This window comes from Hetaerina americana, unplaced genomic scaffold (assembly GCF_022747635.1).
Source record: "Hetaerina americana unplaced genomic scaffold, ioHetAmer1.1.p SCAF_3, whole genome shotgun sequence".
Lineage (NCBI taxonomy): Eukaryota > Metazoa > Arthropoda > Insecta > Odonata > Calopterygidae > Hetaerina > Hetaerina americana.
The window spans coordinates 25,486,492-25,499,022 of record NW_027286874.1 but is presented as its reverse complement, the minus strand read 5'-3'; the positions used below and the strand labels follow the sequence as shown (position 1 = coordinate 25,499,022).

At 40.1% G+C, this 12,531-nt stretch overlaps 1 protein-coding gene across 1 annotated transcript in view; it reads left to right on the top strand.

Annotated features, from left to right (window-relative positions):
- The window catches only part of sowah (ankyrin repeat domain family member sosondowah), a 227,134-nt gene that overhangs the window by 176,415 nt on the left and 38,188 nt on the right, over positions 1 to 12,531 (top strand). The gene's annotated exons all lie outside the window — the stretch shown is intronic.

The window sequence follows — 12,531 nt, the reverse complement described above, 5'->3', positions numbered from 1 at the left end:
TGATCTCTATTTGATGTGCTTTGTGGAGGGCATTTTGAGTTAGTACGCCGTCCGTCGGATGGACGTTAAGCTGCGGACCCCAAGGCGCTTTTCCGTGTGAGTAGGTTAATGCCGACGCCGGGTTTCTCTCGACCCTTCTTCCTTTCCTGCCCATTCCTAATGACGCAAATGACCTTTGATGTCGATTACCTCCCTTAAAAACTACTACATCATGTTACTTCTGGTGTTAAAATCTGAAAATATTGGGGTATTTAATGAGATATTAGGGAATGGAAGAAGGAAAGGATAGCTTAATTGAGCTGAAACGGTTTCATTTGGGAACTCACTTGATACATTAACATTGACAAATATATTTTTGCCTAGAATATCGTTGAAAGTAACCTATTTCTGCTGAAATATTTAACATATGATCTTCTGTCAGTGAGTTTCAATGTATTACGTATACCTGTTTTGGATCGGACAGTAATTATTTGACTCATATCTCATAACTAATTGTGTATTTCCTAAAAGGATGCTTTTTTTCTTCAAATTGAACTTTCGTTGAGTTTTGCTGATTGAACTACTTCATTTTCTGCCAAAAAGGTTTTTACTGGTGACCCAATTTTTATATTGTATTGTACATCCATTACCCCACCCCGAATCGAAAGAGGACTACTGGTAAAAATTACAAAACCAATTTGAATGAATTAACTAAAAAGTTGGTGAACTATGCAAGCCTATTGGTTTATTTAATGTTATTGAGACCGAATTAACTATTCATCATTTTCGAATGCAGAATGGTGAACGTAAAAAATGTGATAGGTCACATTTGGAGTATGCATCCCGCGTCAAGTATTTAGGACCTATCGCATAATTTTTCAATAAAGCTTTGTTAAAGTTCAAAAAAAGATTTTCCGAATCTAAATCAATTCCTGATAGAAGAAGAAAAGTGTTAAGAGAATTTTGGAGAAACTAGTTACTGGTAGCGCCTCTGAATAATAAAAGAAATTCACCCATCACTAGTGCTCATTCTTATTATGCGCAATTACCGTTCTCGAACCCAAAGTCAAGCCGTCCACTAATTCATTAAAAGTTAATAATAATCATAGTAATCATCGTCAGCCATTTCTTGTACAAAAATCATACGAATATCCCTTATATTCATGTTTGCATAATTAGTGGTGGTTGTTTCCTGATGTATTCCTAAGGGCCGTATTAATTATGTCTCTCAGCTCTGGAAGTGTCGTTGGTCTTCTTGGTCGTAATTCTATTGCAGTTTTTTATTCAGGGGATCCCTAAGACACTTTCCAGACCTTATGTCGATTATTAATGTAGGCTATGGTGTAATTCACAGAGCAGTGTTACAGCTATGTAATTCCTTGCAGCCGTATCGTGCCGGCTAGGCTCGTGTTCCAACCTCACTCGACATCTGTTTCTTATCATAAGTACATCATAACTGAGTAATAAGTGTAATCACCATTTTCAAGGACTCAACTTGGAGTTTCAGATGTAGGAGTGAAGTTTATTATCTGGAGGAAGTAGTCTTGTGGCTGTATTATTGTATTAATAATTATCCATTACTAAAAAGAAAGAAAGACTCGTACTCGTATGTATTTATAATTGGTTGATCAAGTAGTGAATTTAAGTTAAAGTTTCATTCTGGAATGAAATGTAGTTGCATGCTTCCCACCCGGAACTTGAGGCACAAGGATCGTTTCTCCTGGAAAGTATTCTCTGTAGAAACTTAACCCGGTGGATAGTGATATGAACATACATGACGCTAACCCCTGTAAATATCAGTTTGTCATCATTTTTATGCCCTAACTCTTTCCTTAATAATACATTAATTCCTTTTATGTGCTCCCATATTTTAGTCTCACGCTTGGTAGCTGATTTACGGCCGACAGCCTATGTTATCTTTTCGAAATTTTTAATTATTTTATCTTTTTTTTTTATTTTACTTCCTCGCCGTACCTGCTATCTCCCTCACTTATCGGCATTTTATCGCTCCTCCACTTTTCATTATCCCTTTTTAGTCTTGCAGTCACTGTCACAAAGGTTGTTGTTCTTTGCCTCTAAATTGTATTTCATTTTACTCGCATTGAGTCTTCGTTCCACTTCCTGGCCATTTTTTCCCCCGCCGTGTAAACTAGTCCACTCTCCCTCCCTTCCCTTATCCCGAAGATTCAACCCTCCTCCGCCTTCTTTTTCTTGTACATGTCTGTGTAACCCCCTCAATGGCACTCTTATTTTGACCTTTCCCAAATATCAACAGCTTTTCTCGCCCAACATAAGTCTTAATTTCATGTAATTCTTTTTCACGTCGTCAGCTAGCTTTTATATTTATTTCCCATTTATCTCTTGTCACTTCATGCTTCATGGTGTGTTTCGGTCATAGGTGAGGAAAATTAGCATACTCACACTATTTAAAAAAACATTTGCCATTTTTAATGCGCAATTATATGAAAGTATATGTATGTATGTGTGTACTCTGACTTTTCAGACTGAGAAGGCCACAGGACTCTGATATGGCCGAAAGTTCAAACTTTATGAAATTTGAGTGTCCTGTTGCGTGTTATCTATTTTATTTTTGTGTTCTCTTATGCCATCCAAATGATATATATATATATATATATATATATAATTACAAACCCACAAACACCCCCCTGTAACTTCTGTCCGTGATTATTCGTTACATATTTTATATTATTATAAGGTCAATTCATTTCTCGCCACTTTTTTCACTGTCTTTATCTAAGTGTTAAAAGTAAGAACTAACTGTAAAACCTTCCGGCTTCCGTAGTTGCTCCTCTCTTGTCATATTCATAGTTACAGTTCAAAATAAAAGCTGATGCTGGGAGGAAAGAGAATTGACAATTATGATATATTCTTTCCTGGATAGATTTTTCTGAGCTTCACAAATGTCTTCATTTCCGGAACTCCTTTAGTAATATTGTGTAAAGTTGCTTTAACCATTGGTCACTGTTGTTGACGATACTATGGCCATTCATACTGACTTGAATCCATCCATGTTCCAGCCATTTTTTTTTAATTCTCTAGTCCTAAAATATCGTCGGGCTGTGCCCTTCGGCAAGAACTAAGTGCAGTCTGTGCGTGACCATTCCCTTCCACGTAGGCGTAAGTAATGATTGAGTAAAGTAATGTCGTTGGTCTGTTTGAAACGGATGTTCACTTATGCCTCTTCCGTTAGGGAACATATCAAGACGAAATAATTGTATCTGGTAGCCCAACGTATATTGCAGTTGTGTATCTTTGTCATTTATAAATTACGCTGTTCTCATTTGCTTGGTGTATGAGTTTACCTTAAGGCCTACTTTGAACGAACGATATTAGGCCCGATTCATCAAGCCAATGGTTTGCATTACAAAATATGAACTGATTATCTATCATGTTCGAGGATGGGCATTGTATAATTTTGCTGTTGCCAGACTTATTGTTCCATCTTCAATCACTCTGGTACTTTTTGTTTATCATGCGGGATGTCTGATTATTTTGCTTAGCGTAAACTGCAGTTGACGTCTGGTTTGACCTCACAAAAAATTTTGGGTTAAAAAAATACCAACGACTTCCGTTAGAAGACTCCATCTTTAGATTGCCTGAAAATAACGTTGTAACCTTGTTGAATAACTTTCGAATGTGTTTTCAAGTCACTGTAAAAAGTGATTTAGTACGTCATAATGTCTAAGTGCTACCGTCCCCGGATTTTACGTGGATTTATTCTAACGTCCCTCCATGGCAGTCATATTCATGGCTTTTTTTTCTCGAGGCGAACCTCGAGAGTCATTACAGAAAAACGTACTAAAGGGTTCTCACGTTGCGAATGCGCGCTCATCATCCCGAGGACAGTGGCTAGTATCTCGGACGGTATCGAGTAAGAGTTAGGCTGCGTGTAGAACTTAATACAGCGTCGGCAGGAAGGCAAGAAAAGGCCCGGAGTGAGGTGGAGAGAAGGTTTTTAGGGATCGAGGGCTGGCGTTTGGACGGGGCGGAGTGGAGCGGATGGAGCGAGAGAGGGGTTGGGGGAGGGCGTGAAACGTGAGACTTTGGAAGGGCGGTTTAACGGCGAACGATAAAGTCTTTTAGGGAGACAATAATTTGGCGAGGAAGGAAGGGACAAATCTGTTGGAGGGTTTGGGATGACAGCGTAAGAGTTCTATCCTTGGGAAACGGGGAGGTGGTAGAAAGAGGAGAGTGGGGGAAGAGATAAAGGAAACGGGAAGAGAGAGAGAGGAATAGTAGATGAAGGCAGAGGTAGCGGGTAAGAAAGTAAATAAGAGGAGAGCGGTGGAAGGAGAGAGAGAGGGAGATGGGAGAGACGGGAAAGTGAGCGCCCGAGAAGAAGCGTGCAAGTTTCTCTTCGCAGCATCTTTGGATGGAGAGTTTTCATAGGAAGAGTAAGAAGATGAGTTGGAAGTGGGAATAAGGGTTGAGGAATGGAGGTTGGGGAAGCGGTTGCGAGTAATCCGTGGGCGGATTTCTGTCGGAAAAGAGTGGGGTGGCGTAAGTGTGGGAGGGCCAAGGCAGGAATGGAAGGAAAAAGGAATGGAGTTCAGGTGTGGTTTAGGAGTGAAACGTGTGCCCTTCAAGTTCGGTCTTAGTTTGTGACTCGTAACGCTCGGGGGCGTTATGGGAATGAAAGGAGGACAGTGAGTGCCTAGGCTAGTCCGTCTTTGCCCAACTTACGCACACTTAGTCCTCTGTGTTCCCCTCTCCCCTTCCGCCCACGTGTCCTCTCTTCCGCCTCCCTTCTCCTCTGGTCCCTACCATCCCCTCGCCAGTTCCCGCAGCCCTCCCTTCCTCCGTCGCCGGATCCAGGGCTCGTTATTTCACGTGATGGACTGTGGGGTGTCACGCAAGTTTAAGGAGTAGGGATTAGATCCCCTGGGGAGGTTGGAGGTAGTGGTGCAGAGATTTTGGAAAAGTTAGGAGACATGAGTAGAGAGAGGGTGCTGTTTCAGGGGTACAGCCCGATGTGTAAATAGTATTTTATATTTAGGCAAATGAAAGTTATTTAATGGGTATAAATGGGGAGAATAATGGGAAGTCCAAGAGCATGAGGATAATAAAAAAAATTATTCGTGAGATCTAGGAAACTTGGATGAAATGGTTTTTAATCTGGTTCCTACTAGAATGAGCTATCTATTATCCAGTGAAAAGGTTACATCGAAAGAATAATCGGTGCCACTTGCTGAAAACCTTGCTTCTCTTTCGGTTCTTTTGAAGTATTTTAATTCATTTGGTAGTTGTTTTTCTGTTCAGTTGGTGGTATTTCCAGAAAACGTATTCTACGTTTTCTACAGCTGCTGTTCCCTTGTATATAGTTTTATGTGTTCGAAATCATAACCTTATGTATCTATTTTTGATTCATGTTTCGTCATCATGGGCTCTTAATGCAGAGATTGGTTTGGAGCAACTTTTGAAGCTCACGTGCTATCTTCCAATTTCTTCATTCCTTCATAGCTTCATGCCTTGACATCTTCCATTACCTGCTTCTCGTCAATAACTTAGCGTTCCCCTTTATTTCCTTCCTCCTTATTTTTTCTTAATTTATGATTCTGAATAAACTGTTGTGATTCAGGATGTTTTCAATTATTGCCCTTCATTTTATATGTATCCTCATTTTGCTTCTCTCCAGAACTAATCTTCGAAGTGCTTCTTCATTTATTACTTTGTAAATCCATTTTATTTTTCATCATTCTTAGCTGTGATCAGATTTCACTCGCTTCTAATTTTCTTTTGTCTGTCTCACCCATCTTCCATATAAACTTAACTGTAGAAACGTTAGCTGCTAATTTAAGGGTAAACAGAGCTCTTCCTCATGTCTACGGTAATTCTATCTGCAATTGTTATATGTTTCTTCAGGTAAGAAGCCATCTTCTTCTCCTTTCTTATCTTGATTATATCCGTTGATCTTGTTGCTTGAATGAAAAAATCTTCTGCTTGTTGTAGTAAATCCGTGAAAATAGAATACGTATGTTTCGATGGGCGCTTGGTTGGAAAGAGTAGGTATTGAAAGAGTTATTACTTCTTTTTGGTTAGACGAAACAGAATGCTCGGGAAGTATTTGAAATCTATAAGGGAGAAAATGTTGACTAAGGAATTGCAGAAAAATTTGGAAAATAAGTTTGTTAGAAATTACTTGGAGAAAAGAGTTATATTGACGGTTACGCCCTTGAGTCACAAACTGAACATCCGAATTTGATTGTGAAACCAAAGGAAATATCATAGTTCCACACAAGATTTCCGGATTGGAACACCTAGATAAAATGAGAGAGACCCCACCAGAGAAAGACTCAATAACTCGTTTTTCCCTCGCACGAGAAAAAAACGCCCTATATGTTGTATGCAAAAATAAAAATGAAGTATTTCCGGAATAAGCCGATGACTTGATGATAGGAATATACGTATGTGCGTAAGTGTGCGTGTGCCCATAAATGTGTGCAAATGTATAAGCCCATATTTATGCCTTAAAAGGCTAATGCCTTAACACGCCCTGTCTCACACCCTAGGGGTAGCCTGCTAGATATTCTATGTATGTAAATATTTTCACATTTATTCTATCGTTCCTGTGTTTTAAAATGTTCTGATGTCTGCAGGGATGCCCGTAGAAATGTTTGCATGGCCCTCTTTTCTTCCATTTTGCAAACTGCAATTGGTTCTTCATTATGTTCTATAGCTTCTTGGTGGAATAAAGATGGCACTTCATTAATATTATATAAAGATTAGTTTCGGTATCAGCTCTCAAATAGGTTTTTCGGTTTCAAGTAAAAATAGTAGTCAATGAGCCTGATTTGAGGCTTTTGCGCAGGCCTACACCGCTATGGTAATTACCTCTATACTGCCGCGTCATTTCATGCTTCTTACCTTCGTTTTTCATTCTCTTTTTTCTGGCAGTATTTTTACTAGTTCCTATGGTTGAAATCGGATTCTGATATTACGCATCACTTTTTTCCTATTATATTGAACCATAATTGGGCTATTTTGTTTTAAAAAAAATTTATTTCGATGTGGTGGTGAAGCTATTTTATCTCATTACTTTACGTAGTTAACCACGCTTTCTGTCTAGGAGTCTTCAAGTTGTAATAAATTACGACAACCATCGGAGTCATTTTCAGATTCTGTTAGTGTAACATTGGATAAATTAATTTGTTATAGCCTATTAGTAGTTGCTCTTCTTCTAACTGCTCCAGTTTTATTTTTTCTGGTGGATGCCACAATTTCAACATTTATTTTTACTGCATATTGTAGTGTTGCACGATTTAGTAGATTGTATTTTTGGTGACTCTTCATGTCTTAAAATATTCTCCACAGACATTGAGAGCATTACTAAGGGGCTATTGTCTAGCATTATATATCTTCTATTTATTAACTCTGGAGCCATTTTAACATCACTCAAAGTGGTAAATTATAGTTCCAAGATCGGGAGGAAGTGGAGCCAAAAGACAAAGAGCTGGAAATATTGGAGGCTTTTGGGAATGGTAGACGCGACGCCGGAATGCGACTTGGGTGGGAACGAATTCCTCAGCAGCCCGCGAGCTACCAGTCATCTCTTGGGGCTCCATTCCTTAGTGCGTATATCTTCCTTCATCACTTAAACCCTGTTATGCGTGAACCACCAGCGCAGGCGCTTGGTATTATGCCTCGACTTGGCTATTCCCGAATTCATTGTAAAGAGGAGTGCCAAGGCGATCCACCATTTGGCGTAATCGATCAAATTTAGTCAACGCTCAAATGATCCAACGGTAAATATCATTGAAGTTTTTCTGGGAGGGACTCAAAATATTGATAAACCTATTGCTATTTTGGGAGAAACAAAATTCCAGGGTTTTTTGAAGAAGGAAAACATTTGCGAAATGCGACACGCTACCAAGGTAAAACTCCGTCGTGAGGATGTGTAACTTCAGAAATGATCTCAGGAGGTAATAAAAGTTGGCATTGGAATTTCAGTTAGATAAACAGCCTTCCTGATGCCATAGTAAAACTCAGGCCGTCGACATAGTAAGCCAAATCGCCCATGCCCATGCCTGCCCATGCCCAAACTGCCCATGATCAACTTTTCCTGTGTTTTCTTGCAAATTCCTAGTAGTCCATGTTTGGTAAGACTATATTTCCTTACTGAGTTCCTACATGTAGGAGTAGTGTGGCAAAAATTTTATACGAATTTCAGGTTGTTTATAATTTCAGATCAATAACTGTCTTACCGGTTATCCATGTGTATCAGCACTTAAATAATGATCTTCTGAAGCTTAGATTTGATGTTCTCCTTATCGTTTCGATCATTTCAGTATCTATTATGTTGCTAATGGATGAGGCTATCACCCTGGGACAGAATTGAGATATATTCACACTAGGTTAATTCGTGTGCATTTCAAAATCGGTTATTTCTGTTGGACTCATGTGTTACTTGATGGCGCAGGGAGTCGGGATGCTGCGGTGGCTAACGAACTGGCTTTCCATCGAGAGAGCCCGGGTTAGAATCCTGGAGACGGCAGATTTTTTCCTGTGGTATCCTGACCCTACTTGCGGTGCTTTGTAGAGAGCACTTTGAGTGACTGCGCCATCCGTAGGATGGGACGTTGAACTGCGAACCCCTTGACGCCTTTCGTTAGGAGTAGGCTAATGCCGATGCCGGGTTTCTCTCCACGCTTCCACCTTTCCCATTCATCCCTAATGGCGCAAATGACCTTAGCTGTCGGTCGCCTCCCTAAAAAACTACCACTACTACTTCATGGTTCAATTTAATTGACGGCCATCGCCAACTCGGCATTTAGTTTTGGGCACGTTAATAAATAGATACTTCTTAAATTAAACCGTACGGGTGTACAGGTTTACGATTCAAGGAAGTGTATGTTGGGTTGAAATCCTTAGCATCGCCTTAAAATGTTTCGTCAAATGTTCATCATGCCAATAGTTTTTTGTATGTATCTGAATTCGCAATATCGATTAAGTAACAAACTATTGTCGAATAGAAATATATGCTTGAGTTTAACGGGTCGTGTAGGTCCCATCAATCGTGGTCGTGGGTCTCCCCGAGTGAAGTCATTCTTTCTCTCCGGCCCCGCCCATCGAGCCCTTTGTCTTGCGCCCATATCCCCACGCACGCCGCCCTCCTCCCTTTATCCCCACCTCTCCCCGGATCCTTCCCCACAACTCTTACTCCTCCCCTCCCCTTCTCTCGCCCCTCACCGCTCCCCATCACATTCATCCCCACCCACCCACGCTCATCCAACTTCCCAGCAACCCTAAGACTCCACCAATTAGCTTAAAATAATGAACATGTTTTTTCCCGGGAAAATTCCGCGTCGGCATGCCTTCTTCTCTTCTTCTCCCATGCATCTCTCCCCTCCCCCTTTTCCTCCCTATCTTCCCCTCCATATTAAGAGAAACTTGCTTCGGCTATTCTCTTTCTTTTGTTGCCCTTCCGTAATTCGATGGTAAGAATGTACTAACGAGATACTCCCTTCTTAAGTGGTCCCTCTCGTTCCATTGGCGTGTTCATTGAATGAGCGTGTTTAATCGCCGTGTCGTGGTTTGATTATTTATTTGAGGAGGGAGGCAGTGGTGGTACACTTTCTTTATTAAATATGATCTTGGTTATTTCACAAAGGACTAGTTGAAAATGTGCCTTATCATTGCCCTTAACATTACTCCAGAGTGTTTTCCATTTTTCTGTGGTTACTTTCCCGCTTACTGTCGAACTAATTCAAGTTTCATTGATAATTTTTAATCTTCGCATTGAGGCTCGGTAAATAGCAGGGACGAATTTCTCCAGACAAGTTAAGATAAGTGGTTAAAATGATGACCAATCCTTCACATTAGAAACAATCTCCTATCTTTGGTAATTTTTACCTCATTACTTGTGCAATTATTCGATTCTCATGTTTGCCATTTCTTAGATTCTCATGTTTGCCATTTCTTATGGGTTTGATATAATTACCATGAGGGATAAATACACGAATACTTTGAGACATTCTGCATCTGTGATGATCCTATCCCATTTATTGAACTTTATGTGCTGCATGTTATCCATAGAAAAAAATGTTTCGAAAGTGTCATCACCGTATGGACGTGAGTTGGTCTTACAATATCAAAGTTGAGTTGAAGTCCTTGAAGTTTTATGCCCAATTGATACCTAAGAATATTGGTTAGTTAGCAATTTTAGAATCGTTATTTCCTGGTAAAGTTGTTGCTGTCTAACTCCTGTTACACGTCCTTAGATATCTTGTATTATTCCGTCGACACTGCAGAGCGCTAATATAACAATATGTTTACGCGCCTATAAACTGCAGAGGACACTCTGGAGGACTCTTGAAACTATTTCGCAAAGATACTCCACTGAGCGAGTCCCAAACCAACTTACCAACCCGCCCTTTAGCGTGCACCGTTCACCCTTAGCTCCGTCATATTCGTATCTTTGTAGTTTCTTGCTCCCCTACCGGTCCCTTCCACTTCTCACCCACCCCATTACCGTGTAACCCCTGTTGCCCGGATTAGCGTGGCTTTGTTTGCATAAGGGAATGACTGCCTACATTTATCCTGGGTGGCCCCACCCACGGCGGCGTAGATTGCCTGACTATATCTCCCCTCCTAACTTGCCCCAAATACTTTCAAACCTCTTAGGTTTTTTTCGTCCTTATGTGGGCGTTTTTTCGGCCACTTCATTCATCCTTGATGCGCACTACCCGATAAAATTGTCTTTGTAAATTCGATGAGAGGGAATCCGATATCTCCTCGCTGTGTGATTCCTCGCGCTCGTTAAAACGAGTTCAAGTTTTCGGGTCCCGAGGAAAAAAAAAGTCTCTAGGTTTATATTGATGATGGTCTCTTGGGCGTCGGAGCGGCGGGCACTCAGAAAAAATGACGTTTCTTTCGAAGATAATCGGTTGCACCCAACAATTTTGAGATCTGTATTTCTTCGCGGATAAAGACGTTCTTATCTGGTATTCGATCCGCGAACAGAAAGGGAGGAAGATATATATCTCGGCCCACGCTCTTGCCTTCGGCGCATCTCATGAGTGGTGAATTCCTTGATGGAAAAAATATTTAGCAATCAAGTCCAGCTTTCATTCCAGCTTTAGGTTTTAGGTTGGCTGTGGTTGGTTTTCAATTTCAAATTGAAGACCTAGCCGCGATATAACAATCCCCTAAAACCATGTCATTATTGGACGTGGCGCTGTATTTCACTCCTGTAGCTCTGTTTAAACAGCAAAAAATGTGTTCTGGTAACATTCGGCATGGATAAATTGGTGTGCGGAGTCTGGAAGTTGGAGGAATTATTACACCCAGATGTCAACCTGGTAGTCACAATTCTTATTGTTGTGTGTGATCTTATTTTTCGGGCGAAGAGAAAAAATATTTAAACGGTTGAAGTTAGTTTTTTTCTTTCTTTGCCTTTGCGAGGTTATTTGTAACGTAGACGTCCGCGTGCATGCACACACACACGCACGCACACATAAATTTTTTTAAGGTTGGGCGCCATTTGGACAGGGGTCCGGAAGGAATGCTGGAATGGAAATGATGATCGTGAGCTGAAAAAGGGTAGCGGAGGTGGGTGGGGACCTTGTAGAATGGGGAGACGGGGGATGAGTAATGATCTTTTGGGTCCAGGAACAGAATATGGGAGCGGGGGGAAGGCGATGAAGAAGTGGGCAAGATTGGTTTTGATTAGGCTTTCTCCCTCACCAAAATAGTTTGCCTCCAAGACGCCCAGTGCCTTGGTTGCTTCACTGAATTTGTGAGGTTGGTGGGTGATGAGTGGGGATTGTTAGACTATGGGGATTGTTAATGAGTTACAAAAGGAGGATTTGTGTATAAATTACATAACTTCTCATGGGAAATTCATTTATCCATCGTTACTGATTAATTATTCCCAAACCTGTAAACATATTCAATAATATGTTCCTGAAAAGCAGTTGGGAACATAGCTAATCAAATTCAATACTTTTTATGTACTTATATGAAGTTTAAGTGCCAGCTTGAATTAACGTAAGTTTTCTGGTTTTCTCGATGTCTAAAAGGGAAAGGTGCTAGAAATATCTCTTCAAAAAGTAGGCTTGATTGAAAAAGACTATAAATGAAAAATATGAAAAAAGAAGACTGGGTTTTTATTACTATCCAATTTTAATTGATGATAAAATATGCAATTAGATTATTTGAGTTTTACTGTAGTTTAATATTGGACGCTATTCGTCGTCCACTGGTCTTTTTGGTTTATGTGAATATTTTTGCTTAATCCTTAATTCTTATTGTTGCTTAACCGAATCCATTTGTCATATTTGTTGCATATTTTCTTCTCCTTTCTTGTTCGTCTATTAACTTTTTAAGTGTTATTCAAGTATAATTCCTACGCATTGTATATTTTTAAATTTCTTTCTTGACTTAGTTGTCATTCATTTTACTCTTATCGAAAAATTAATCTTATTTAGTTAAAAGTTAGAACAGTTTTGATCATCCTAGCATGTATTTTTCTTCAAACTATCACTCTCATAATCACAATATTTTATTCGTCACCTGACAAGATGCGAGGTCGAA